At 42.5% G+C, this 26,379-nt stretch overlaps 1 protein-coding gene and 1 non-coding gene across 17 annotated transcripts in view; one reads left to right on the top strand and one right to left on the bottom strand.

The window, feature by feature from the left end:
* PTPRT (protein tyrosine phosphatase receptor type T) overlaps nt 1-26,379 on the top strand; it is a 1,083,381-nt gene that overhangs the window by 750,834 nt on the left and 306,168 nt on the right. The window lies entirely within an intron of this gene.
* TRNAE-CUC (transfer RNA glutamic acid (anticodon CUC)) lies at nt 24,636-24,708 on the bottom strand. The gene has a single exon. It is a non-coding gene; the product is annotated as a tRNA-Glu (tRNA).

The following is a 26,379-nucleotide window of genomic DNA, read 5'->3' as shown; positions in this document are numbered from 1 at the left end:
CTGGGTTACAGTCCCTGGAGTCATGAAGAGTCGGATATGATTGAGCAACTAACACTCCTACCACTACCACTTTTTTAAAAACTTTTATTGAAATAGACTTACCTTACAGTGTTGTGTTAGTTTCAGTTATAAGTGAAGTGAATCAGTTGCACGTATACTACACATATCCACTCTTTCTTAGTCTCTTTCCCCATATGGGCCACTGCAGAATATTAAATAGAGCTCTCTGTGCTCTATAGTAGGTTGTTATTAGTCTTCTGTGTTATCTGTAGTTTATAACTAAAAATGCCCAGGATGAAGTTGAAGCCAGCTTCATATCAGGGCTCAAACTGTGTCACTGGGATCTGGTTAACTCTTACAGACTCTCTCCCTGTGACTGCTTGATAGGCTGCAGCTCCTCTGAAACTCATGTGTTTAGCTTCAGATCCAGTGATGGGAAAGTGAAGGGTATTCCTAGGACTCCAGAAAGTATCTTATTTCCTCTTACTGGCTTTCGCAGCGCCATAGCCTTGCCCCTGAATCACAGCGTCATTATAACCAGGGTAATGTGATGGGATGATGTAGGACACAGGTTCCACCGTTGAGCTGAGTAGAATCCCATCCAGCACTCATTTGCTGAGGGGAGACAAGCAGGTGCATCCCCAGAGGAAAGCTTTGGTTTCAGTTACCGGAACAAGAGAAAGCAAATACTGGGTGGCACAGTACCAGATGTCGCTTCAGCATCTATTGAATCAAACATATGGCTCTTCCCATTAATTTCTGGTTGTAATGCATTGTCTTGATACATTTGTTGTTGATAAACCATTCTTGGAATCATCCTTGCTTAGTCATGGCTTATCCTTTTGATGCACTGATTAATTCCATTTGCTTAAAATTTTCCATCTGTATTTCTAAGTAAAATTGATGGCTGACTTTATTTTTTGCAGTATATATGTCATGGTTTGGCATTAAGATGATGTTTGATACAAATGAGAACTTTTGTTTATTTTTATATTGACTGAAATAATTTAAATATTAGGATTATCCATTTTAAGAAAGCTAGATTTTAAGAATCAGATGGGAAAAAAAGATCTAGGCCTGATACAGTTTTTATAAGTGATGTTAAGTGACTTTCTTAGACTCTTCCATGGATTTCTGCTCCTTGGTTGAATTAAATTCTTTTTTTCCTAGAGATAGCATCACTCTCTAGATTAAAAAGATTTTTTTATTTGAGAGTTATACATACTAATCTCTTTAAAATTATAAATGCTTTTAATCTCTTTCCTATTTATGATTATTTTACCTTTCTCCTTTCTAGTGTTTTATATTATACTTTATCTTTGCTTTCTTCACCAAATATGCATATGTTTTTTGAAGGGCCAGCTTTGAGGCTTTATTTGCATATATAGATTTTCCTTTGTTCTGATATTTTCAGTTGTCATGTTCTCCTAATTCCATTTAATTTATTTTGTTACCTTTTTCTAGTTTGTAAGGTTGAAGTTCTTGGATCACTGTACTCTGAATATAGCTTTATCTCCTGCCACGTGTTTTGGCATAAAATAGCTTCTTTTATTTTAAATTCATTACTTTCTTAGTAACTTAAAATTTCCATTGGCTCTCCTGTTTGATCTAAGATTTGAGTATTTAGAATAAAATATCTTGATTAGATTATGACTAGAAATATGACCTGGAAACAATTACTCCTGATAAAATTTGTTATGACTTTCTTTTCAGCCAATTATCATATATATATATTCTTTCTTTACATCATATATGAATATATATATTTATGACTTAAGGAAAGAATGCAAATTCATAGGACTTAAGTGCATAAGTGTTCTGCATGATGCATTATATATTTGTGTGTGTGCATAGGTATGCATATATAATTTTATTAATCCTATAGGTACTGCATATTTTTATACCTTTTCAAATTCTGAAAAAAATATTAAAATTTTATACTTCAGTTGTGTTTATCACATCATCTTTGAGCTTTCAGGAATTTTATGTTTGGCTTTCACGTTGTTTGTCACTCAGTCGTGTCCAATGCTTTGTGACCCCATGGACTGTAGGCCCCCAGGATCCTCTGCCATGGGATTCTCCAGGCAAGAATACTGGGGAGGGTTGTCACTTCCTTCTCCAGGGGATCTTCCCAACCTAGCGATCAAACCTGAGTCTTTTTATGTCACCTACATTCCAGGCAAATTCTTTACCATCTGAGCCACCAGGGAAACCTGTTAATTTCCATGGTCCTTTCTGGGGCTTCCCTGGTAGTTCACTCAGCTGGTAAAGAATCCACTAACAATGCAGGAGACCCCGGTTCAATTCCTGAGTCGAGAAGATCCACTGGAGAAGGGATAGGCTACGCAGTCCAGTATTCTTGGGCTCCCCTGGTGGCTCAGCTGGTAAAGAATTTGCCTGCGATGCAGGAGACCTGGGTTTGATCCCTGGGTTGGGAAATCCCCTGGAGGAGGGCATGGCTACCCACTCCAGTATTCTGGCCTGGAGAATTCCATGGACTATTCCATGGGGTCGCAAAGAGTCAGACACGACTAAGTGACTTTCCCTCACTTCACATTGCTTATGTGACCCTTACACCTTATGTTTTTCGTGGTATAAAATTCAAATGTTTTTCCCTTACATTTAAAGTTTTATGCACTTAAAAGTTCTTGAGTGAATAAAATGTTAGGTCTAGAAAGTCTCACATGTGATGTAGACTAGCCTCCTGGTTATACTAGTGGAGGAACTGAGACCAAGAAATGAGCGGGCCCTTCTCTGAAGTCACAAGTAAATGTTTTGAATCTGGGCTCTTTCTTACAGACCAAATCCTCCAAGTGTTGTGTGATCAAAATGCTTCTGTATGAATAGATGGTCTGATGTAGGTGAAAACTGGAAATAATGACAGTGTAGATATTGGTCTATGACAAGTAAGTGAATGAATATTGGAGTGTGTGAGATCTCTCTTCAGTTGCAGGGTTCCAGGTTCTTTCTATTTGGTGTCTCTGTCATCCTGTGGGGTATCAGGTCATCACAGGATCTGGCTGGCAGACAAGGGAAAAGAGAGAGGAATGGATTCTATTGGGTTGGCCAAAAAGTTTGTTTGAGCTCTAAAAAAATAAAATGGAAACACTCTTTGGCCAACCCAATACATGAGGTTTTATGAGCTGGCCCTAAGAGTGGGATACACTCCTTCTACCAGCTCAGGCATAATTACAGCTCAGTGTATAACTTTCTCTTGCTGTGTGGCCAGGAAAAGGATGGACCTTGGAAAACATCTAGCCAACATCACAGCATCCTGTCCTTGGGTAGAGAACAACACTCAGTTTGGATATGGGGGAAGAAGCTTGACAGAGCCCAGGGTCCCTGTTGATCTGGGGATGAGGTTCCAAACTGAGTTTGAACCACTGAGGATTTGTTGGGAGCTAGGAGAAAAGCCCAGAGTACCCAGAAGGATGAAAAGGTGGAGTCGCATATAATGGACACAAAAGAGCTCAGTGTTTCCCTAGGTATCAATGCAGCAACTTCAGGAAACTTTCTGTACCATCAACTGTGAGGCTAGGTCACTTGTCCCAACTAGGTTGCTTTGGATGTGGCCAGATGAGAAGGTAAAAGACTTCAGTACTGTGAGCGGATGAGGGGGGAGCTGGTGTGAGGAGGAGAGTGGTGGTGAGAGGGCTACGACACATAGGTCCCTTTTCTGTAAGACATTTTTGATGGATTCAGTCACTGAATAAGATCATCGAATCTCAAGACATCCCTTAAAATGTTTGCATGTTAAAGGGAGCAATTGACCATTGGAGGTCTTCAGGACAAAAAGGAATTAACCTCTCTAATATTAAAATTAACCCTAGGTCAAAGTGCTTTAAACCTACAGGTCCCAAAAAGGCCATCCACAGACCATGTCACCTGTCTCTCACATGTTGCTGGTAAAAGTAGTCACCTAGGAAACGCTTAACAAAGGTCATTGTCTGTGATACACTCATTAATACAAGTCCAGCATAGGCTTAAGAATAAACACTTGTGCTAACAAAGTGAATCATTGTGATGTCACTTATAACTGAAAAAAGGAAACTACTGAAAAACCAAGAAATAGAAACTTTTCAGGTAAATGATAGTACTTGGTGTGATGGAATATTTCGGAGTCATCAAAAAGGTTTATGAGGAGGTTCAAGAATTGAGGCTGCAGGTTTATGTAGTAAAACAAGTAACGAAGGCAGAATAAAAATGCTGTGTCTAGAGTGACTGAAACGATGTAAGAATGAATAAGAAAAGTGAAAGAAGTAGAAGTATAAAGACATTGAGAGTGGCTGCTTGAATAATAGGAGCAATTCTTTTTGTTTTCTTTCTTCTTTTGTGTGTTTTCCAGATACTCTTAGTATTGCATTTAGGATAATGGATCTAACACCTTTTTTAAAAATTGGGTCTTTGTTGGAACTGCACATTTTGGCCATTCATGTAGTCAAATGGGATTGCATTTCTTGCAAAACTCACATATTCATGTATGAACTCACATAAGCATGTGTGCATGTGCAAGCACACAACTCACATACCACAGTCCTCCTGAGACAGTGTAGACCCCAGGCAGCATGAGTAGCAGCAGATGTTCTTGCAAGTTCCTTAAGATTAAATGCCTTATAATCCACACTGTGCATTATTGTCTGTTTTACTTCGTTGAAAACCAGATTGTTGAGTGCCCTTCTCTCTCTCTCTCTCTCTTTGCCTTTCTCTCTCTCTCCCCTCCTCTCTGCATATTAATGGATAGAGGTCACTGGGTCAGACTTGGTTCCATTCAGAACTGACTCAGTACTGTTGCCGACTTTTCCCTTTTCACCTGCTCTATCCTTCATGAGAAAATAAGCCATCTTTCTGAGAATGAGCATGTAAATTTCTTTGCATTTTTCACAAATATGTTAGTTGTGTGCTTGCCTCCAGCCTCTTGGGCCCAATTATCTGAAAATAGGCTCTCATCTGTTTTAGCCCAGGCTTGGTTAGTTGCAAATAATAGAAACCTAGTCCACCTGGCTTAATCAAGAGTGGAAGATTTGCTGGAAAGGTACAAGGATAACTCACAAATCTCAAGTCAGTGAAGCTTCAGGGAACTAAAACCCACAACAGAAGCGGAGGCAGCAGCTGGCTCTGTCTCTCTCTCTCCTTCTCACGTTCTCCCTTCACAGCTCCGCTGCTTTCTCTGCAAACCTGCTTCATTCTCTCCACTGATCACTTTCCTCTGTGCTCTGCACCCCCGCCCTCCTTTGCATGGCAGAATGTGCCATTCTAGCCCTTTTAAACTGTTTCTAGCTTGATTAAACTCATAGGGACCCAGTTCCAAATTCTCAGGACAGAAAGTCTGATTGATAGACCAGGTGTCCACCAGCTATATCCAAAGGGCAGATAGAACACTCCAGACAGCTGAGGACCCCTGCTGCCCATGCCCAGTCAGGCAGGATCAGTAGTTATGAAAGATTTCAATATGAACTTAAAAAGTACCACTGAGACAGTCCATTCCAGTGGTTTTGAGCCTGTTTGAACAATCTGCCTCTACCTCTGCCTGCTTGATCAAGCTTGCTGTGACAACAGTGGTGTCTGGGATTTGCACATGCTTTAGTTAAGCAAGGGCTGGGCACATCCATTATAGCATGTGACCCTCTCAGCGATACTACTGACTGCATCTTATAGGATAGGCTTGGGCTTGGAAAGAATGATGTTGCATCCAAGTTCACGTGTGTGCACCATCTGCAGAGATGATATTTGAATATAGTTCTTAGCTCAGGCTTCTTCCAACACCCCATGGCTGCCTTTGTGTGTTATTGTGTGTGTGCTCTTACCTATAAAATAGTGGTTAAGAAATGCTCCTCATATCTTCCTTGCTGTTTAGTCACTAAGTTGTGTCCAACTCTTTTGCAACCCCATGGACTGTAGCCTACCATCTGTCCATGGGATTTCCCAAGCAAGAATGCTGGGCTGGGTTGCTATTTCCCTCTCCAGGGGATCTTCCTGACCCAGGAATCGAACTCACATCTCCTACATTGGCAGGCTTATTTTTTTACCACTGAACCACCAGGGAAGCTCTCTATTTTCTCTACTGGCTTGTTATTACAGTGATTTGGATTGCGTAGAAGTATATTGAAAACTACAGAATATGATATAAGTAGTATTACTATCACTGTATCTACTTACCTAGCTGCCTATTGCCTCCTCCCCCCACCCCCCGCCAAGGTTTACATGTAAATGATGACTTTATTTGGCAAAGCCTTCCTTGCATGTTGTCTTTTTAGGGGATATTCAGAGGGATTAGGGATGGAGTGGGGGGAAAAGAGACTCAATCTGAGTCTCTAAGCTTCTGAGATATTAGGCCAGCCGTGCATTAAGATGTCAACCCTGATAGAAGTTTTATGTTTTGTTTTTTTCTAAGTAAAAGTTGGGTGCTTTTTGTAAAACCATCTTAACATTTTTAGTTATTTCAAGTTGAAATCTGCTTTATTGAAAATCTCCCCTGTATTTCTGTCTTGGTGTAAAAAGTAGATGCACTATCCACAAGCCAGAATCCTGGGAGCACCATGGACTGACAACTCTCTTTCCCCTACCCCTACATCCAGCTGGCCACCAGATACATAGTTCCTCAGTGTAGGTTCATCATCTAAAATCCAGATGATCCCTTGCCCCAGCTGTATAAATAGCCTGCACTGTTTGGCTGCCTTACTTGAAGTCATCCACTTAACTAACAACTTTCTAAGATGTGCATTGAATCGTGTTGCTCCACCTACCTAGACCCCTCCCATAGTTTCCTTTCTCCAAACACTTAGTGTGACTTGCAGGGCCCTTACGTTCTCTTCTCAAGCATCATGCCCTGAGTGTATCATGTGCTGCCAGTTCTGGCCTTTGCAGAGACAGTTGCTTCATCCTCTCTCTGCTGTGTAGTCTTCCTTATCCAGCAGGTCGTGACTTCTTAACATCTTTCATGACCCTCTTAGAGAGGGTAGTCGTGTCCTCATCTAGACTCCTCTGGGCTCCCCTAGTTTTACAGATGCCTTTGCATTGCCTCTTCTTAGACACACAGGAGTGATTCAAATGGCATCGTGTCATCTCTGGACTTGACTCCTTGAAGGCAGAAATGACAATAGCTGTACTTGTAGTCCTAAGACCTAGCTCAGGGCCTCAGGGAGATGAGATCTCAGTAAAAATGTATTAATCAGCTGTGCCCATCTAAAAATCAAGCTTCCCTAGACAAAAAAAAAAAAAAGCCATATTAAAGCCCCATTTAATTCTAACAATAATGGCTCTGAATCAGACACCAGACGAGTTTTGCCTTCGAAGTCAGTGGTCACTTTTACTCCACACTGCTGTCTCTTTAATAAAGAGAAAAGTGTAATCCAGCCTCGGAAACGTGCATGGCTCTGACTTGGGTTAAAGACAATATGATGTATCTTAGGACTGTGTCAGATGTTGATGCGGACAGTACTGATGGGTGCATTCCAAAGTGGACTGAGGCTATTTCCTGTCTTCCTGGAATGACCATCTGGATTCAAATGTTAATGTTCAATCCAATTTGTTGCTAAGGCAACCAAGTTACAGGCCATCTTCAATTTACAAAAGGTGACATTGCCAAAGTCATTTTATAAGGCAGATATTTGAAAAATACACCACATTTTCCAATGGAAAAGTGATGTAAATGGTGGCTGGAGCCTGCCGAATTATATTTAACCCATATTGTTGCATTACTTCTGCAAAATGAGTCAGTAAAAACATTCCGTGTCTCCCAGGCAGGTCACAGGAGCAGTCTTAAAGAAATCTGGCCACATATCCAAGACATAGGAAAAAGAAACCCCTCTTCAATGTTCCCCACCTAGCCTGAGCCCTCAGGACATCCCATGTTTAGGCCAGACATTCTAAAACCTGGTTCAGCATCTGGATTGCCTGGAAAGAATTTCATTAAAAGAGGAACTGGATCACCTTCAGACCCATCCCATTAAAATAAAAATTCATGGCGGGCTCCAGGAATATATACGTATTTTTAAAACTTCCCCTGCCCCGCCTCCCTCGCCCCATATGATTCTGATGCTATGCATGAACTGCTAACCAGACTTCTTGGATAGCAGTTCAGTTTTTCTCCTCTGATTTGGCAGTGGGAATAATGTCTCATATCACAACCCGAGGTCAGAGCTGTAGTTGTGTGGGTGACCACCTCTACGGGTACCATAGCTCCTCTTGCCAAAGGATGATATTGGGTATTTTTGGAAGGCGTTGACACTGAACTAATCATGATGTCTGGCTCGGTACTGCTGATGCTCCCAAGGGCAGGTCTTTCCATCCCTGCTAACGAAGGATGACTGATAACCTGAACACTGAGCCCAGCGATGCTGCAAGTACCCATAGTGTTGTCAAGATCCTGGGAATCCACTTTTAAAATAATTAAAACAGCTCTTTTGCTCCCCTGCCCCTTATATCCTAGGAATTAGGCTGGAGTCTCTGGGGCAGCCTCAATATAAAGCACCGTATCATACTCACAGTAACTCCTCCCCAGACACTAACCCATGATCATTGGGTATTACATCATTTCTGTAACTACCTTTGCTCTTGTAATAAGCTACAGTGATGAGCCCACTGTGCCTTTTGTGTATAACAAAGTCCTGGGGGACCCACCTTGCCATTTCCCAGAAAATCCCAGACAACTAAAGGCAAAAATGAACCTAAATTGGGTTTAAGAGAGGCTTCTGAAGACACCTATTGGGGGAAAATTAAATCATTTGTTATAGCTAATCTGTTAGATTTCTTAAGAGTGCTATAATCATGGTTTTCAGTGAATCATAGCTCCCTGTACCCATGCACCTTTTAATTTTTTTTTTCTGGGCCACACCACGTGGCATGTGGGATATTATTTCCCCAGCTAGGGATCGAACCTGTGCACCCTGCAGTGGAAGCATGGAGCCTTAACTACTGGACTACCGAGGAAGTCCCTCCCATGCCGCTTTGTAACATGACGTTGCCAATCTTCCCAGCAAGAGGCGGGATCTAGTTTCTCCACCCCCTTAAACTGGTGGCTTGCTTTGACTAATAGAATGTGGGAGAAGTAATTAGATGCCAGTTTGGAATCCGGGTCTTCAAAGGTCTTGATGTGAAATGTTCATTCTGGCCTCCTTGGGCCCTGAGGCCACTGTTCTGTGAAGGAGGCCAGACTAGTTTTCTGGAGAGTGAGAAATCAAATGAGGAGAACCAGAGTGCGCTAACACCAGACACGTGGGTGAGGCCATTGTGGAAGCTCCAGCCCAGCTGAGCCTTCAGATGACTAACAGTGGCCACCTGAGTGATCCTGAGCAAGTCCAGAATGACAAATCTAGATTGCTAACTCAGAGAATTGCGGCAAATAATAAATTGGTGTCTTAAGCCACCTATATGTTAGGGTACCAATAGAGATCTGATTTGGTACTATGTTTTTATATAAAAAATACATAAATGTTGACTTGAACATTGTCACACATAATCTGTCTGTGCAGAGGTAATTTTTAAAACTTACATCCTTCCAGAAGTCTAATATTCAAATGGAGACATATACAAAGTGTTTTTGTTCTTGTTGATGCACAATTGGAATTCCACTGTACATCCTGTTTTGTAACCTGCATTTTCCGTGTAATAATACACTCATCATTTTCATATCTCATAAATACTTTTATATCATTTTAATGACTTCATAATACTCCATCATTAAGATGTGCATAATTTATGTAACCAGCTTCTGTTACTTGATATTTTTCCAGTCTTATAATCAATGTTGTGATGAAAACCCTTGCACATAAATCTTTCCACACATAAATGATCAATCTGTTAGCATATTATGGGCATTATTGCTTAATTCTTTTGCCAGTATAATATGAAAGGAAGAATTTCTCAATGTTTTAATATTCTTTCACTTTACTAACATGAAGTTAATTAGGTTTATACATGTCTGATGGCTATTTCTATTTACCTGTTGTTAAGGAATGGTGCTTTCATTTATGCAAAAAGATTTTTTTTTTTTTTACAAATTGTAGTGGGACATGGCACACACACACACACACACATATACAACTTGAAGCTGTGAACCACAGAACATAGAATCTTCAAACCAGATAAAACTGCATCACTTCCTGTTGTTAATACTTTGCTATTTTCTAACTATTTAAAATTAATTACATGTTCCAAGCCTCAATTTCCTTATATAAAATGGAGATAATAGTATCTATTTTCTAGGCGTGTTGTGATTTTGATGAGGGATAAAAATGTGCAGCAAAGTAACTGGTAGACAGTGTTCAATAAATATCACCTTTTAGTATATACTGTTTTACAAAATCAGGGCCGTCCATAGTTAATATTTCTTTTTTTGTGTTTAAATGAATAATTGTTTTTATTCATTAAATAAATACTTAAATACACACTGTGGGTCCAGGGTTGTCCTAGGCACAACAATAGCAGTTGAAAAATAGAATTTTGATTCTGATGGAGCTTACGTTCTAGGGGAGAGAGACACATAATCAATAAGCAATTAAATGTATAGCATGCTGAATGGTGATAAAACTGGAAAAAATAAAATAGCTAAAGAGAATATGGCGTACCAGGTGTCTGTGTGGGAAGAACTTATTTTAAGTGTGGTGGTGAAGGAAGTTCTGGCTTCAGTGGTGACACCTGAGAAGAGATGTGATGGAAGACAAATGTCTCTCTGGAGGATAGACTATTTCAGCAAAGGGTCTTATGAGGGAACGTGGCTGCTGCATTCTGGGAATTATAAGATCTATGGTTGGAATAAGTGATTGAGGAAAAGAATGGAAGACAAGATTTGAGTTTTGTTTTAAAAGGACCACTTTGTTTTGCTGAGACTAGTGTGACAGAGAGTTAGAGTAAAAGTGCAAATACTGATTGTGAGGCAGTTGTAATAATACAAGTAGAAGACAGTGTCTTAGACAAAGGCAGGATGGAGCGATGAGAACTGGTAGAAGTCCAGACCTATTTTGAAGGTAAAGTCAGCCAAATTTGGAAACAAGCCAGATTTAAGATATAAGACATTAAAAACAAGGGGGGATCAAAGATGACTCCCAAGTATTTTGGACTGGGTAAAGAGAAGGATGAAGTTGCCGTTAACTGAGATGGGAAAGACAGTAGAAGAAACATGTTTTGGGGAAAAGACTAGGTTTAGATTTTAGAGTATGTTAAGTTTCAGAGTAATGTTAGATATTTTGGGCAAGACTTCAGCTAGGCAGTTGGGTATACCATTCTGGAGTTAGGGAAGAAGTACAGAGTGGAAATGTTAACTGGGGTGTCAGTCTATAGATGTAGTTCGCACCTCTGAAAAACTAGAGGAGCTGCAAAATCCTGAAGCTCAGTCCCAGGAGCGCTCTATTCTATCTGCTGGAAGTTGGAGGCAGAATAATTAAATGAGACTGATAAAGATGAGCCAATGAGGGAAGAGTTCCAACAGAGGTCAGGGTCCAAGAAGTCAAGTGAAAAAAAGTAATTCAAGGAGAGATTGATGCCCTGGATGAAAAGCTGCTTATAGTTCATGTAAGAGAAGGACTGAGAATTGACCATTGGATTCAGTCATGTAGAGATCACTGGTGACTTAACAGGAGCCGTTTCTATAGAAGGGAGGGTAATGAAACCTTATTGCGAGGGGTTGTTGGCAGAACAGGAGAGGAATGGGATGAAATGAGTGAAGAGGAGGACAGAGACTTGAGCCAGTAGCCATAGGCGATCTTCAAAAGGGGAGAGTTCTGTATATTTTTAGAAACAGGAGCAATACTAGAGCTGATGAAAACGATCCAGTAGAAATGGAAAAATCAATCCTTAGAGGTGAACTTTACTGTTGAAATATCTGAGAGGGGTCTCTCTCACCTGTGGTGCTGGCCTTAGATAGGGGCGAGGCCATTCTTCCAAATGGGAGGGGAGGCAGAGTATGGGCTGGTAAGCTGACATATGCCATGGTTAGAGCAGTGGCACTTCCATTTTCTTAGTGAAGTAGGGAGCAGGATTATTAGCTAAGAGGGAGGAGAGAGTGGAGGTGTTGGAGGTTTGATGAGACTCTGTAAAGCAAAAAATGGTTTGAGAATCTAGGGAAATGACTGGAATAGGAAATGTCAAAGATCGCCAGGAAATACCAAGGAATCACTTGAAGTTAGTGGACAGGGGTTATAATGAGACTAGTGAGCACAGTTCAGTGTTTTTCTCATTTTTGTTCAGCAGACTCAGAGTAGATGAGTAACATGGAGGGAGAAAGGACAAGAACATTTTTAACATTTCCACTGTCACTATTTATATCATCCTATCATCCTAACTCTAATGATTTTAGAGGATTCTGTAAAATGAACTCAACCTAATTTAGCCAATCTCTGCAACTTGGACATTTAGTTTCTCTGTTGCTCATTACCACAAGTAATGGTTCAGTGAATTCCCTTTTATATCAACTTTTGCTTGTATTTTCCATTCTTTCCTAGAAAATGGTGTTGCTAAACAAACAGGATAATAATCAGGATACTTTCAGTGGCAAGTAACAGAAGTCACTTAAACAGTATGGAAATGTGTTACATCCTATAACAAGGCATCCTGTGATATCCTAAGCTTTGGACTTGCCTTATTCATCATTTTAAAGCCATCACCTCAGACTTAGAATTTTCTGCTCTGTCAACTCCAGTGCACCAGCTTTGTCCCCACGGTAGACCATCCTCATGGTCAGAAAATAGCTGCCATGATCACACACATCACATGTGGATATGACAGTATCTGTGAGCAAATGTTCTTTTAATAAGTGAACAAATATTCCCAGAGGCTCATAGGGAACCTCTCCTCACATCTCATTGGCCAGAACTTGGTCCCATGCCTATCTATAAGCTAGCCACTAGTGAAGGAAATGGTTTTCAAGATTAACAGATTATTCAGTATTTATCCCTGAAATGAGTGTAGGGTCCCCTTTGCTGAGTTCATGATCTTACATGGAAAGGCAGATACCCAGCCAGCCAGTGTTTGCCAGAATGGAAGAGAAGGCAGAGAGGAAAAATAACACCTCATAGATAAGTGTGTTGTCTGTTTAGAAGATATTTATCTTTATGGTTTTTGAAGGCATATTATCAAATTCTGTATCTGTCCTATACTCATTTTTTTTTTTTTTGTACTCATTTCAACTTTGAGTTGGAGAAGGCAATGGCAAATCACTCCAGTACTCTCGCCTAGAAAATCCCGTGGACGGAGGAGCCTGGTAGGCTGCAGTCCATGGGATCCCTGTGAGTCGGACACGACTGAACGACTTCACTTTCACTTTTCACTCTCATGCATTGGAGAAGGAAATGGCAACCCATTCCAGTGTTCCTGCCTGGAGAATCCCAGGGACGGGGGAGCCTGGTGGGCTGCCATCTATGGGGTCGCACAGAGTCGGACACGACTGAAGTGACTTAGCAGCAGCAGCAACTTTGAGTAGTTTATTTATTTTTTTATTTTTTAATGACTTGTAACGACTGAGCGACTGAACTGAACTGAACGCCTTCACAGACTCGGTGCATTTTTTCCCTCCATTGTTTGAGAGCAAGCCTGTCCTGCTGGGCGCTCTGTAGTTGGCAGGAGTCTTCCCTGCCTCTTCCAGTGGGATTCTGTTGATCTTCCCACCTTTGCTCACCTGGCTCTTGGGAATGCAGTCAGTACTGGCATAATGTGACTTACATATTCCTAATTACCAGTGCGCTATGCCAAGTTGCCCAATGAAAACCACGTCGTTTCATGGATAGTTGGGGTGAGGAAAATATCACTCAAAAACTTTTATCAATCACAAAAAAGAAACAAAAAACAAAGGAACCTGGTAAAAATAGGAGCATACTTTTACACATGTGAAATGGTTTGAAATACACAACTACTGCTGTATATGTGATGCTTTACCTTGAAAAAGCTGCAGCTTGTGAGTTAATGGCAAGGTAGGGGAAGAGAAATTCATTTGAAATGAGAGGGAAGGTTGGAACAGCGGATGTGGCTGATAGCCTGTTGTGAACTAAAGACACAAGCTGATATTTCAGGCGTGTGTGTGCATTTTGTGTATTCCTACCTGATTGGGTTCATTCAGATGCAGTTTTCTGCATCTCCTAGCATTTTCTTACGCATAATGACACATAGTCAAACACTTGTGTGGTGTTCATATTTCCCCCTAATACACAAGTCTGTGTTTTTTATTACAAGAGTGGTAGCAGGGCTGACTATACTGAGTTTTCCACCTGTGTCTCTTTTGATCCAGTTCCATCTACATCCCACCTTGTGAAAGTTCATCAGAGTTCTTCCCTGCATGTGGATGGTGCCCTGTCCAAGTTTCCAGGGCCTGTACAGGCTTTTTGCTATCCTTCTGTTGTGAAGCCCTGACTCTCTGGGGGATATGAGGAGAGCTAAGCAACTGTGATTATGTTGCTGTTTTGCTAGAAACCAAACCTACTCTGTCTGACTCTGTAGCATCTCTCTTCTTCCTATGCCAAGCCAAGTGACTGTAGGTCACCACAAAGTGACAGTTAATTTTTTAAAGGTAAATATGTGGTCTAAGATTATTTTTAAACAAGTGGATTTTAAAAAAAAAAAAAGCTTTCAAAGAAAGATTAGTAAATATCCTCTGCCAGAAAAAAATGTCGACCTCTATTTTCTTATCAAAAACATATTATTTTATTTCCCCCCCCCTTTTTTTGATATATGCTAACAGCCCTCTTACCTTTTAGGTCCTCAGCTGACTCACAGTTAGAGCAGAGGGAGGGAACTGAGACATTTCATGCAAGGGCTGAGGAGAGGTAGGGGAAGAAACGTTTGCATTAGAACCAAATGAGTGTAAGGAAGGTAGTCTCAGTTGGAATTGGCTGAAATGGAAGCCAGATAAGAGGAAAAACGTAGAGCCTGTTGGGAAAAATGAGCTACCTGGGTAGAGAGGTGCTACCAGGTGTTAAGAGTGGGACAGAGCCAGTGGGATACAAGAGAGGGGGTGGGCAGGTGGCGGGGACAGGGCAGAATGTGGTGACATGTGCAGGGTGTCCACTCTGGCCGTCCCCCCGCTAGGACAGGATGAGCATAGCCCAGTGGAGCTCTGGGCAATTCCTTGTTGACACATGTAGGACATCAGACCATTAGAAGCTCATCTATTGAGGAGCATCTAGATTGTAGCGTCAATGATTAAGATGCTTATGCACAGCATCTAGAAGAAATCCAGTGACATTTCATTAAGTGACAGAGCATTTCAGTTGGTTTTCTACATGTATGACTTGCTCAGTGATACCCAGAGGCAAGGCATATCAGGTTTATTATACTTTAGTGAAATCAAATGAAACATCTCAACTTCCACCAGTGTGGCTGGCAGCTCATCCACATCCATTTACTGTTTCCTTTCCCTCCTCCCATCCCGTAGGATCATAAAAGAAACTTAGGGTGACCCACTGGCTACAAGAAGGTCCAAGAAGGGGTCTGGTCCCTCTGGGTTGTCTCTGAGATCTGAGTCCTCAGATCTGGGTGGGTCCCCAGTGCCCTGGAACCGTTGCTGGCAATATCCTTCCAGCTCACCAAGCTCAGCGACCTGGATACTGACCAGGGCTGAGGACATTGAGGCCGCAGAGCTCAGAGCTCAGCCTCTTGCCGCCCTAACATTAGGGGAGCATGTCTGTGTCGTTGCGGCTCAGATAATCCTGCTCCAGCCTTCCAGGCTTCTGCACTTGTGTTCAGGCTCAAACCACACCCCTCTCCACTTCCTGCTGCAGCCCAGAAGTATCCTCTTCCCTCTCTATGAAGTGTTCAGGGGTATTAAATAGAAACTTTTCATTCCTCCCTTGTTGAGGGAGCTCTGAACTCAATCAAAAGGACAATTTTTCTTTTAAGGAGTTCATAGTAACCTTCTTCTCTTTCCTTTGTCCAAAACCCAAATACCTCTTAATTTATACATAAGACACCCCACTACATATTTTTCCATTTATTTATAATTGTGACCCTTAAAAGTGGTATTTATTCTTACTTTAAATGTAATAGAACTCAGTAGTTTTACTCAGGGTCAATTACAATGCAAGAGTAATTTTAAATTTAAAAAGTTTTCATACTCAAGGTTGACTTTTCTTACCCCTACATGGCAACCTCTTGGTCAGCCCTTGAGGTAATCCCTTTGGTTAACTTTTTCCCATGTTATGCAACAAATATCTATTATCTGACATAGTTGATGAAGGCTAGAAATTTGAGAGTCCCTGGGCTGAGTGGATCTGACTCAGGGGTCATGCTGTTGCAGTTTAGGTGTCAGGGGCTTGATCATCTGAAGGCTTTACTGGGGCTTGGAGGATGTATTTTCAAGATGATACCCTCATATGGCTTTAAGTAAGAGACCTCAGTTAAGATCATCACATGGACCTCTTCACACCACATGGCAGGTTGATTCCACCAGAGCAAGTGATGCAAACCAGAAAGAAATCACAGTATATTTTATGACCTAGCCTTGGAGATGGGAGGGAACCACACTTGGGTGTGATTACCTGGAGGTAGAGTCCATTGGGGGCCAACTTACAAGCTGACTATCTCAAGGTGTTTGTTTATTTTGGTTCATTTTAGTACCGTATGTATCTGCAGCACCAGAGTGAAAAATGATTCCTGGTTTATATTTTTAATTAACATATCAATCAGTTTATATTTTCCATTAATTTTTCCAACTGAAGTGGTGGAGATGTGGATAATTTCAGAGGCACAACCCACTGATTAATTGCATTCCGTCTTTCATTATGCACTGGCTCATTCATCAACCCTTTATTGATCCCCTACTATGTGCCACCGTAGTAGCTGCCTGGATACAATGAGTAGGTAAACAAATGCTCTCCCAGCTCTCTTAGAGCTGTCAGTCAAGCAGAGGAGAAAGCCATTAGGCACATAATCACACAAATGAATAGATGACTGCACAATGGGATGAGTGCTGTGAAACAAGGGTATAAGTTGCTACACCTTTCATGGGGATCTGATTTAGTCTGAAAGTCATGAAAGGGCCTACAGAGGGTTTTTTCACCTCAGAACAATTGACACTTTGGACTGGATAATTCTTTGTTCTGGGGATTATCCTGTGCATTGTAGGATGTTAGCAGCACCCCTGACCTCCATCTGCTACATGCCCTCCACTGCTCCGCAAGTTGTGATAACCAAAAATGGCTCCAGACATTTCCAAATGGAGCTTCCCAGGTGGCTCAGTGATAAAGAATCCTCCTGCCAATGCAGAAAATGTGGATTCGATCCCTGGGTTGGGAAGATCCCCTAGAGAAGGAAATGACAACCCACTCTAGTATTCTTGCCTGGAAAACCCCATGAACAGAATAGTCTGGCAGGCTACAATCAATGGGATCACAAAGAGTCAGATATGACTTAGTGACTAAATAATAGCAAAAACAATTTTCAAATGTTCCCTAGGGACAAAATTTTCTTCAGTTAAGAACCACTGGTTTATAGGAAGTTTCCAGATGAAAGATCTAGAGAGAGGGGGGCATTTCAGGAGGAAGAATGAAGATGTTAGTGAGATTTTGTTTTTTTATGTTAACAGATTTTTCTAAATAATAAAAAACAAAAATACTCTGTTTTCTTAATTTTAATTTTCAAGTTTAAATTTTGATCAGACTCCTTTGTGATTTACTGGTGCCCCTTTAATCAGAAATTCACACTCCGTAGCCAGCCTGCTTGTGCTGAATCAGGTATCCCCATATAATTACCCAGGAAAAAAACAGGTCTGGCCTGAAGCTCTCTTCCAAAATGTATTTTAACTTATTGAATCTCTGGGCTAGCTAGAGTTGTTTGGCCTTCAGCCTGCTGGTTTATATCACTGCCCCGAAGCAGAGGATTATCACTCAGAAATACATGGCCTCACTTTTATTGGAAAGATATTTATAGGTACTGCTTACACTCTATATGAATATGTTTAATGTGGAAAGAGTATATAACCAGGCCAGGTATAAAGTCAGATTATTTTCACCAAGACTTGGCTTATTTCAATTTTGAACAGACAAGAATTAGCTGTGTGCTTAGAATCCTGAAATCTTGAGTGAAAAAGGAATTTAGGGGAATCTTATGAGAAAAGTGTGATGCGTGAAACACAGACACATCCAGGCCCGATTTGGCTTCACCTTTATGATCCTGAACACATAACATAGCTTCAGTTTTCTCATACATAATGAAGATAATAATTCTTACCTTGCAGGTCTGTTATGAAGGTATAGAAGATTATAGCAATGTCTGGCATCCAAAGATGTTCAATAAATAATATGTCCCTGGTTTCCTTTAGATTATCCAGTTCATCTCCTCTCAAGAGACATCCCCAAGAGACAGTCCCCCAGAAATCTGGGAACTAGCCTATGCTAAGTTCTTCCCTCAGTCTCCACATCCATAGAATCTTATTCTCCCAACGTTACCTCCGTGTTTTAGTTAAGCCCATCATAATTCATTGTTTGGACTCTTGCAGTAATTTTCTAGTTACACTGTAGCCACGGATAAAGTCTAGTCATATCTCCCCTTGATTGCTACCTTTTATTGGTCCCGTAGGCTCCAAAGTAGGATTAGTTCAAGCTTCAAAATGGGATTCTGACTCACCTCTCCAGTCTCATCTCCCTTAGGCCCTACGTTTCATCCTTTTCTAACTATGCCGATCTTCTGACAGAGCCCTATGTGCTCTTTCATATACTCATGCCATTTTAGATGTTGTTTCCTTGGGTAGAGATTCATCCCTCTCCCATCCTTGTCTACCCATCAGCGTGTTACTGAATCATCATCCAGGACCAGCCACCTGCCATAGCATCTTTTGACCTCCATACTGGCCTCCCTCTCTGCTCCATCACCTCTTTGGTTTGACACAACCTTGCATACATTTCTACCCTGATGTGTGTCACACCTCATTGGTTTAAGCATTTGTTTACGGGTCTGTCTTCTTCACTGAAGCATGAATTACTAAAAAGCAAGAATCGTATCTTATTAACCTTTGTGTTCCCTGCTGTTATCACTGACCCTGTCTGGGTCCATGTTCCATAAGCACGTGATGAATGAATCTACATTTAGCTTGAATCCCTACCACGATGGGAACTCACAGCATTTCAAGGCAGCAACCTAATTTTGACCCTGTGGCTTGTGTCAAGCTCAGATGGATACATCTTCCATCTTTATTGCCATAGGTATCTCTCTACCTGCCTCCACCCATTGGTCTTTCTTAGAAAGAAGACAGATAATCCCATTTCATTATTAAAATACAGCCAGTATCACACAGTAACAAAATTTCTTCTTCTTAAAGAATTCTTCTAATTATTCCTGGTGTGACATAATGTCCACATTCCTCATCTTATCTCCCTGATCAGGATCGCTCGTGATTATTGTGTCTAGAACTAAACTCATAATGGTTGATGGATTCAGACAGCATGGAGAGCTTTTGTCCTAAACAAGATATTGTGGCAAGCAGAGGATAAAATGAAACATGTTTGCATTTATTCCAATATTTTTCTATGACAGTTGTAACAGTAGCTAACATTATGGAGTTCTTACCACATACCAAACACTGCAGGACCAAAGGTGTAAGATGGGTTAGCTTCTCTTTAGCCCCTGAGCTTGACTATTTAACTCTCCTCTTGTCCTCTCATATACACCAGGAGCTCCCTGGTGAGTCGTTGCTTCAAGGTCATCAACAAGGGTGGTGCAGACAAAAGGGGTGATTTTTGTCTAATAAAAGGGAGCATCCTTCTACCCTTTGGCTAAAGTAAAACTGCATGAGCTCATGGTGTTTACAGTCACTTGAGCCACCATGGCACCCAGACAAGGCACTAAGGAAACCAGGATGTGTGCAGCCTTGAGAAATCACTGCTGAATGCATCATTCAGGGCTCACTCAGGTTGCAGATACTCTGTTCCGTTTCTCCACTGGGGCTCCTTTGGTTTCTAGAATACATAGCTCATTTCAGATATCCTGTGCTCCAATCCAAATTGCTAGTATTTTAAACTGCACAACTTGAATTATCCTTACAATCATTCACATGTATTGAGTGCATCTTAGACACTGCGGATTGCATTTCACTCTTCACATGCGTGATCTTGGCCTAGTCCTCCCAGCTACCCTACAGACAGATACATTTTTCCATCGAGGAAACTGAAGTTCAGGGACCTTAACTAGCTTGGCCCAGTACACAGAGTTTATCCTTAGCAGAGAGTTGGGATTTGGACCTGGACATAGCTCCAGGGCCCAGACTCCTAAACTTCATACACACTTCCTCCTAAGTCAGTTTATTCTCATACTAAAGGGATAGGTGGGGATCCCAGGAGCAACATGCAGCTGGAAGCCTATGCCAAGGAAAAAAATCAAGAATACCTGAAGGTGAGACCATTTACACATGGTGGGTGTGAGGACAAGACGACTGGAACAGCAGTTACTTTCCTGTTGGATTTCATCTGGGTGCCAAACCCACACTCTAGGGTTCCTCTTATACCCATCCTGGTATCCCCCTTGTCCCTTCACTCTACCACTGTTTATATACTTGATTGCCATTATATGTGACATCATTTATTCTGCCTTATCCCCCATTTGCAACTTCTTCCTAAGCTAGAAACATCATTTGTCCTCTCTCCTTTGCCCCCAGATGTTGTTGTTCAGTCACTCAGTTATGTCCAACTCTTTGCTACCCCATGGACTGCAGCACACCAGGCTTCCCTGTCCTTCACCATCTTCCGGAGCTTACTCAAACTCATGTCCATTGAGTCAGTGATACCATCCAACCATCTCATCCTTTCCCGTCCCCTTCTCCTCCTGCCTTCAATCTTTCCCAGCATCAGGGTCTTGTCCAGTGAGTCAGCTCTTTGCATCAGGTGGCCAAAGTATTGGAGCTTCAGCATCAGTCCTTCCAATGAATATTCAGGGTTGATTTCCTTTAGGATTGAATGGTTTGATCTCCTTTCTGTCCGAGGGACTCTCAAGAGTCTTCTCCAACACCACAATTCAAAAGCATCTGTTCTTTGGCACTCCTGATTCCCTCCTTTTCCTGGATAGACCTGGCATCCCCCACTCCCATGACTCTGCCCACCTGGACCAGGCAATCTGTCCTCCTGAAATCCACTTCTTATATCGCAGTTCCAGGGTTGCTTTACCTTTTCCATAGGACCATGAGAAATACTGACAAGTGTTATCCAAGAGACTGGAAGTATCCCACCAATGGTGTACTCATGCAGGAGGCAATGTGGACCCCTCAGAAACATTTTGATGCTTTAGAACACACTCCAGTCCAAAAAGACAGAAAACCACTTCTCCTAGTCAGAAAATATCCCTGAATCCCAGCCCCCAAGCAAAGGCCAACTCAGGCCCAGAGTCCATCAAAACTTCAATTTTATCAAAGTCTCCTCTATAAGATGCCATTTTTATGTGCTATTAAAACAGCACAATGCAGCTCGCCAGTAAAATCATTTGCAATAACAGTCCATTAAAAGCTTTCCTTTAATATGGAACTTTCTAATTAATGTAAATGGGGTGCAAAGCTTGGAAAAGCCAAGTTGATTCTAATGTTCAGGAAGTAGGTAAAATGGGAAAGGGTCTTATTTTTCATTAGGAGTCTATTAGAGAATCTAATGAAATCTTTATGGGCTGGATGTATTACCAAAAAAGTTACAATTGCTTTGTTTCCTGCCTCATTTCTCTGCCGCCTTTCTCTATAAATATTGCTATGCTACACATTAGACTTGGGAAAATAGAATTCTGCATGGATTTTGTGCCTGACTCTTCTTAGGTTCTCTGAGTGTTGGAAGTGGAAGGGAGCACCATAATGATTAGCTCTAGTCTCCAGATTTCTAAGTTGGAAACTGAAACCCAAAGAGAGGTGAAGACTTCCATAGCTACTGACCTCCTCCTTCCTTCCTCTTTCCCTCCTGCCTTCTCTTCCACCACTTCTCCTTTCCTCTTGCTCTCACTGAAGTACTTATTAGTCAGGTTAGGCTGGGTTTGCTGTAATAACAAAAAACCCCACAGCTCAAAAGTGCAAACATCTAACATCTTTCAACTTTACTGTACAGTAGAACATCTGCTCATCACCTCTCTCCTGTGCTGCCTGGTCCATGATGGGTCCGCTGAGGAGCAGAGTTACTCAGAGACGCATGATGATGAAGCAGAGGCATTCAGGGACCATCATGTCAGCAGGAGAAGGGAAAGTGGGCTCTGGCTCTTAAAGCCTTTACCTGGATATAACAGGTGACTTCCTCTCACGTTTCGTTGCCCAACGTCAATTGTAACTTCAAAGGGTTATCCTACAATGAATCTGAAAGCTGCTCCCCTGAGCCAACTCACAAAATAACCTGTGATATGAAGATGAATGAGAAATAGATGAGCTCAGAGTTCAGTGGGGGAACCAGAAAGCAAACACATTCAAGACAGAGCGTGATAAGAGGTTTGGGGCCTGAGGACCAGGTAGGCTCACACTGTGCTTTGCCAGCCTTCTCATGGGACTAGCTTGTTGTATAACAACCTTCCTTTCTCTTATTGGAGTCCAGTATCCAGGAGGAAAAGTCATGCTCAAACGCTGTTCCCCAGGTACCTGTCCTCAGTTTACAGACCCTCCTCCTTCCTTAGGAGAAGGAGAACCATCTGAGACCAACCATCCCAGGCAGGCCTGAGACTCAGCGAAGCAGGGAGCCCAAGGAGGGAAGGCCCAGGTTCCAAGGTTGTCATCAGGCTACCCCCGACATCATCATAGTCTGTCGCTCGTACCTTGTTGTACAAGGCAGCTTGTGGCCCATCAGTGCAGGGAGTCAGTCATCTTAGAGGGCAGAGCTCTATCACCTGGGGGAGGTGTTGGAGTGATTTAGAGCAGGGACCTGGAGAGGGCAGGGGGAACTGAGGCAGGAGCCCAGCAGATGGCAACCTTGAAGGTGAAGTTTCTCCCTTAATCGGACTGCAGTTAGCAATTCAGCCCCAAACCTCTCTGCTGAAGTTAGACTTAAGTTCTTAGAGGACTGCTGACTGCACAGACTGACCCTCCAGGCCTGGGGCAGGATTGGGCAGTGGAACCCGGGGGAGCAAACGATTAAACCTTAGGAAGCAAGGGAGCCCTTGGCTTCGGTGGGTGTCTGGAGGGTTTTGTACACTAGATGTCCCTCTGCAACAGGCCTTTCAAGGCCCAGGCAGGATGTTCTGGCTAACTTCGTAATCACGTTCCAACCAGCCTTACAGAATTGTGAAATTGATTATCCTGCCGGTCTCACACACGCTTTAGAGCAGGGGGCACCTTGGTTCTTTGTTGAGTTCCATACACTGATTTGCGGAGACTTTAGCTTTTCCACCCATCCCCAAGAGGAAGAGAGTTCAAATCACCTTGAAATTACAATTTAGGACCATCAAGCCTTGGCCAGCCTGTTTCATTTTCCCAATCACCCAGCTGGGGCCAGGGCCGAGAAGGGAGATGCCTGGCATATTAACTGCTCTTTCGATACATAAAGAGGCGGTGAGTGAGCCTGAGCTCAGGGTGCCCTCCTTGGGCTTCGGCAGCTGCAGGAACAACAGAGTGAGAGGATCTAGGAAGCAAGGCTGTGGGCACCCAAATCTGGGTCTGGTAGCACTGGGTCTCCCAAGATGTGCGACTGGGGTGTCAGAGTCAACTGAATTGAATACAGTTTTCCTTTGTTTTCATCTTCTGTCTTGAAATAGTTGGGATTTTTATATTGCTGTAGGGAAAGGAATAGAACTTGATAACATGTGTTTTACCAGCCTGGGGTTCAGGGAAGTCTCCCTGCACAGGAGACTGACGTGGGTCTTGAACAATCACCAGGAATTAGTCAGTTGGAGAAAAATGGGAAGTCCACTACAGACGGAGGTACACAATATGCCAAAGCCCAGAGACACGAACAGGAAGAGCGAGGGGAAGAAGGGTGGGTGTGAGACTAGGGAGGTTTGACAACCTGAAGATCAGAGGCAAAAGCTTTGTAGGTTAAAAGTGAAATGTGGGATTCCAAATGGAAAAGTGGAGGTGTGGATGGCATGCTGCTGCTGCTAAGTCGCTTCAGTCGTGTCCGACTCTGTGCAACCCCATAGACGGCAGCCCACCAGGCTCCGCCGTCTCTGGGATTCTCCAGGCAGGAACACTGGAGTGGGTTGCCATTTCCTTCTCCAATGCATGAAAGTGAAAAGTGAAAGTGAAGTTGCTCAGTCGTGTCTGACTCTTCGCGACCCCGTAGACTGCAGCCCACCAGGCTCCTCCGTCCATGGGATTTTCCGTTGGAGTGGCCATCACGGGGGCTTGATGGAGCAAGTTGACTTAATATCACATCTGTCAGCTCATGTCTGGACTTCACAAGGAATTTCTCTTTCCTCTACATTTCCTACTTAATTATTAAGCAGTGACAGTCCTATTATAATGGCTGGTGGGTAGTGAGTGATTTTTCCACATCAGGACTAGTCTAAGAGTTTTGTGTGAATTATGTAATCTTTTCACAGGCCTGTGAGGTGGGTATCATTGGTATCCCCATTGTACAGATGATGAAACCAAGTCTCAGTGAGTTAATCAATTTGCAGAGGGTCCCAGGGCCAATAAGTTATGTGACTGAGATTCAAGCCTGAAGCTTGAGCCTATAACTTAATCATTATGCTGTGATGCCTCCTGCTATATTTTTTTCTTTAATGTTTATTAATTTGGCTGTTCCAGGTCTTAATTGTTGCGCGTTGCTCAGTTCCCTGAGCAGGGATTGAACCTGAGCCCCCTGCATTGAGAGCACAAAGTCTTAGCCACTGGACCATCAGGGAAGTCCTGCCTCCTGTGACCTTTAGAAAATAGAACCCACCCAATCCTACCTTCATTTAACAGATATCCACTAAGTGATAATAGACAACAGGCTTAGTGCTAAGTGTTGGGAGGACATGGTTGAGCAAGATGGCAAGTCATGTCATCATGTGGAGCATCAGCCTAGTGGGGAGACAGAAAATCGGTGAATAGCTAATCATCAAGAGACTATCAGATTGCAAAGAAAAAGTAAAATAGGGCATCAGGAGAGAAAATACCGGGGCTTGAAGGAATCTTCAGTGCCATAAGGAGTGGAGGCCAGAAGAGTGATCTTTTCAGAGTCATACAGTAAATTGGCAGCAGGGCTGAGAAAAGAATCCAAGGCCCCTAAGTATTTCCTAGCTACGTTTCTCATTCCTACTCTATACCTCCTGCTGTTCTAGGTGACAGAACCAGATGGCCACAGTCCCTCCCCTTTGGATCTTATTCTTTCCCCTGTGCTCTGCCGACCTGAAACTTTGCAGCACACACTTTTATTTCATCAGTTGTCAACTCTACTGAAAAAATGTCCTCCACTTTATTTCTCCTACGGTCGGCTCATGGCAGGAAAATCTGAATAGGGGTATTCCGTTCTGGATATGGCCATTGGGTATGGCCCAGATTCCCCTGCCATGAGTAAAGCATTTGGAGAACTAAGGGCCAGGGGCTTATCCCTTCTCCAACTTCCCAAAAGGGGGAAATCTTTAATGATCATATACACTTTTCTTTTTTTCTTCTTTTTTTTAACCTGCCACACCATTCCTTTGAGGGAATCAACAAATATAGCATTGATTATCTTTCTTGAATAGGGAAACAAAAAAAGGGTAAGATGCAGAAGAGCAAAAGGACTTTTGCTAATTCTTCAAAGCTTTCCCCTCATGTGTATGATGACTTTTCCTTCCCACCTCTTCTGTTCAGACAAGGAACAAGGCCCTCAACCTGGGTTGTGACTGTAGCCTCCCAGATTCCCTGATGAGGTTCCCCAGCTCTTAAGACTCCATAGGGCAAGCTGCTAAGGCCACAAATAAGAGATTCCTGTAGACCGAATTCCTACTGGTGCGGTGCCGCAGGGCGCTGCGGAGCTGGTAAAGCAGACTTCTTTGACTGTGGAGTAATCCGTGTCCTGTTTCTAAGAGCTCGGTCCCTTTTCTTCCACCTTGACTTCTCCTTTGCATATACGAATTTAAACCCCACAACCACCTTAGAACAAAAAAACTGAGGCACAGAAACATTAAGCAACTTTCCTAAGGTCACAGAGCTAATCAGCAGAAGAGTCACTATTAACATTTACATCTAGGCAGTTTGACTCCAGAGTCTGGATTCTTAAGGGGTGAGACATACTGTATCTGCCACCCCTTCTGTGCTGCCTTCACTTCTGCTGCCGACACTATCCTGCTGCTAGCAGGCCCCTGGTCCTACTTCTGTTCTATTAGTAATGATGCTACCTTACCTCTGCATCTGTACTGGTGCTCCTGTGGGATTTGTGACACTATCACTGCTGGTCCTGCCAGTATTCTTATTGAAAATAATTCCATTTACTGCTACCACTTCCTGCTCTTTCTTGCTCCTCCACTTCTCCCCCACTTGCCTCCAAAGCCCCCAGTATTTATTGCACTGGTCCTAGATCTCCTCCAGGCCTTCCTGTGTGTCTCATA

This window comes from Odocoileus virginianus, chromosome 9, assembly GCF_023699985.2.
Source record: "Odocoileus virginianus isolate 20LAN1187 ecotype Illinois chromosome 9, Ovbor_1.2, whole genome shotgun sequence".
Taxonomy (NCBI): Eukaryota; Metazoa; Chordata; class Mammalia; order Artiodactyla; family Cervidae; genus Odocoileus; species Odocoileus virginianus.
Note: the sequence above shows the minus strand (reverse complement) of the source record. Positions and strands in the feature narration are given on the sequence as shown.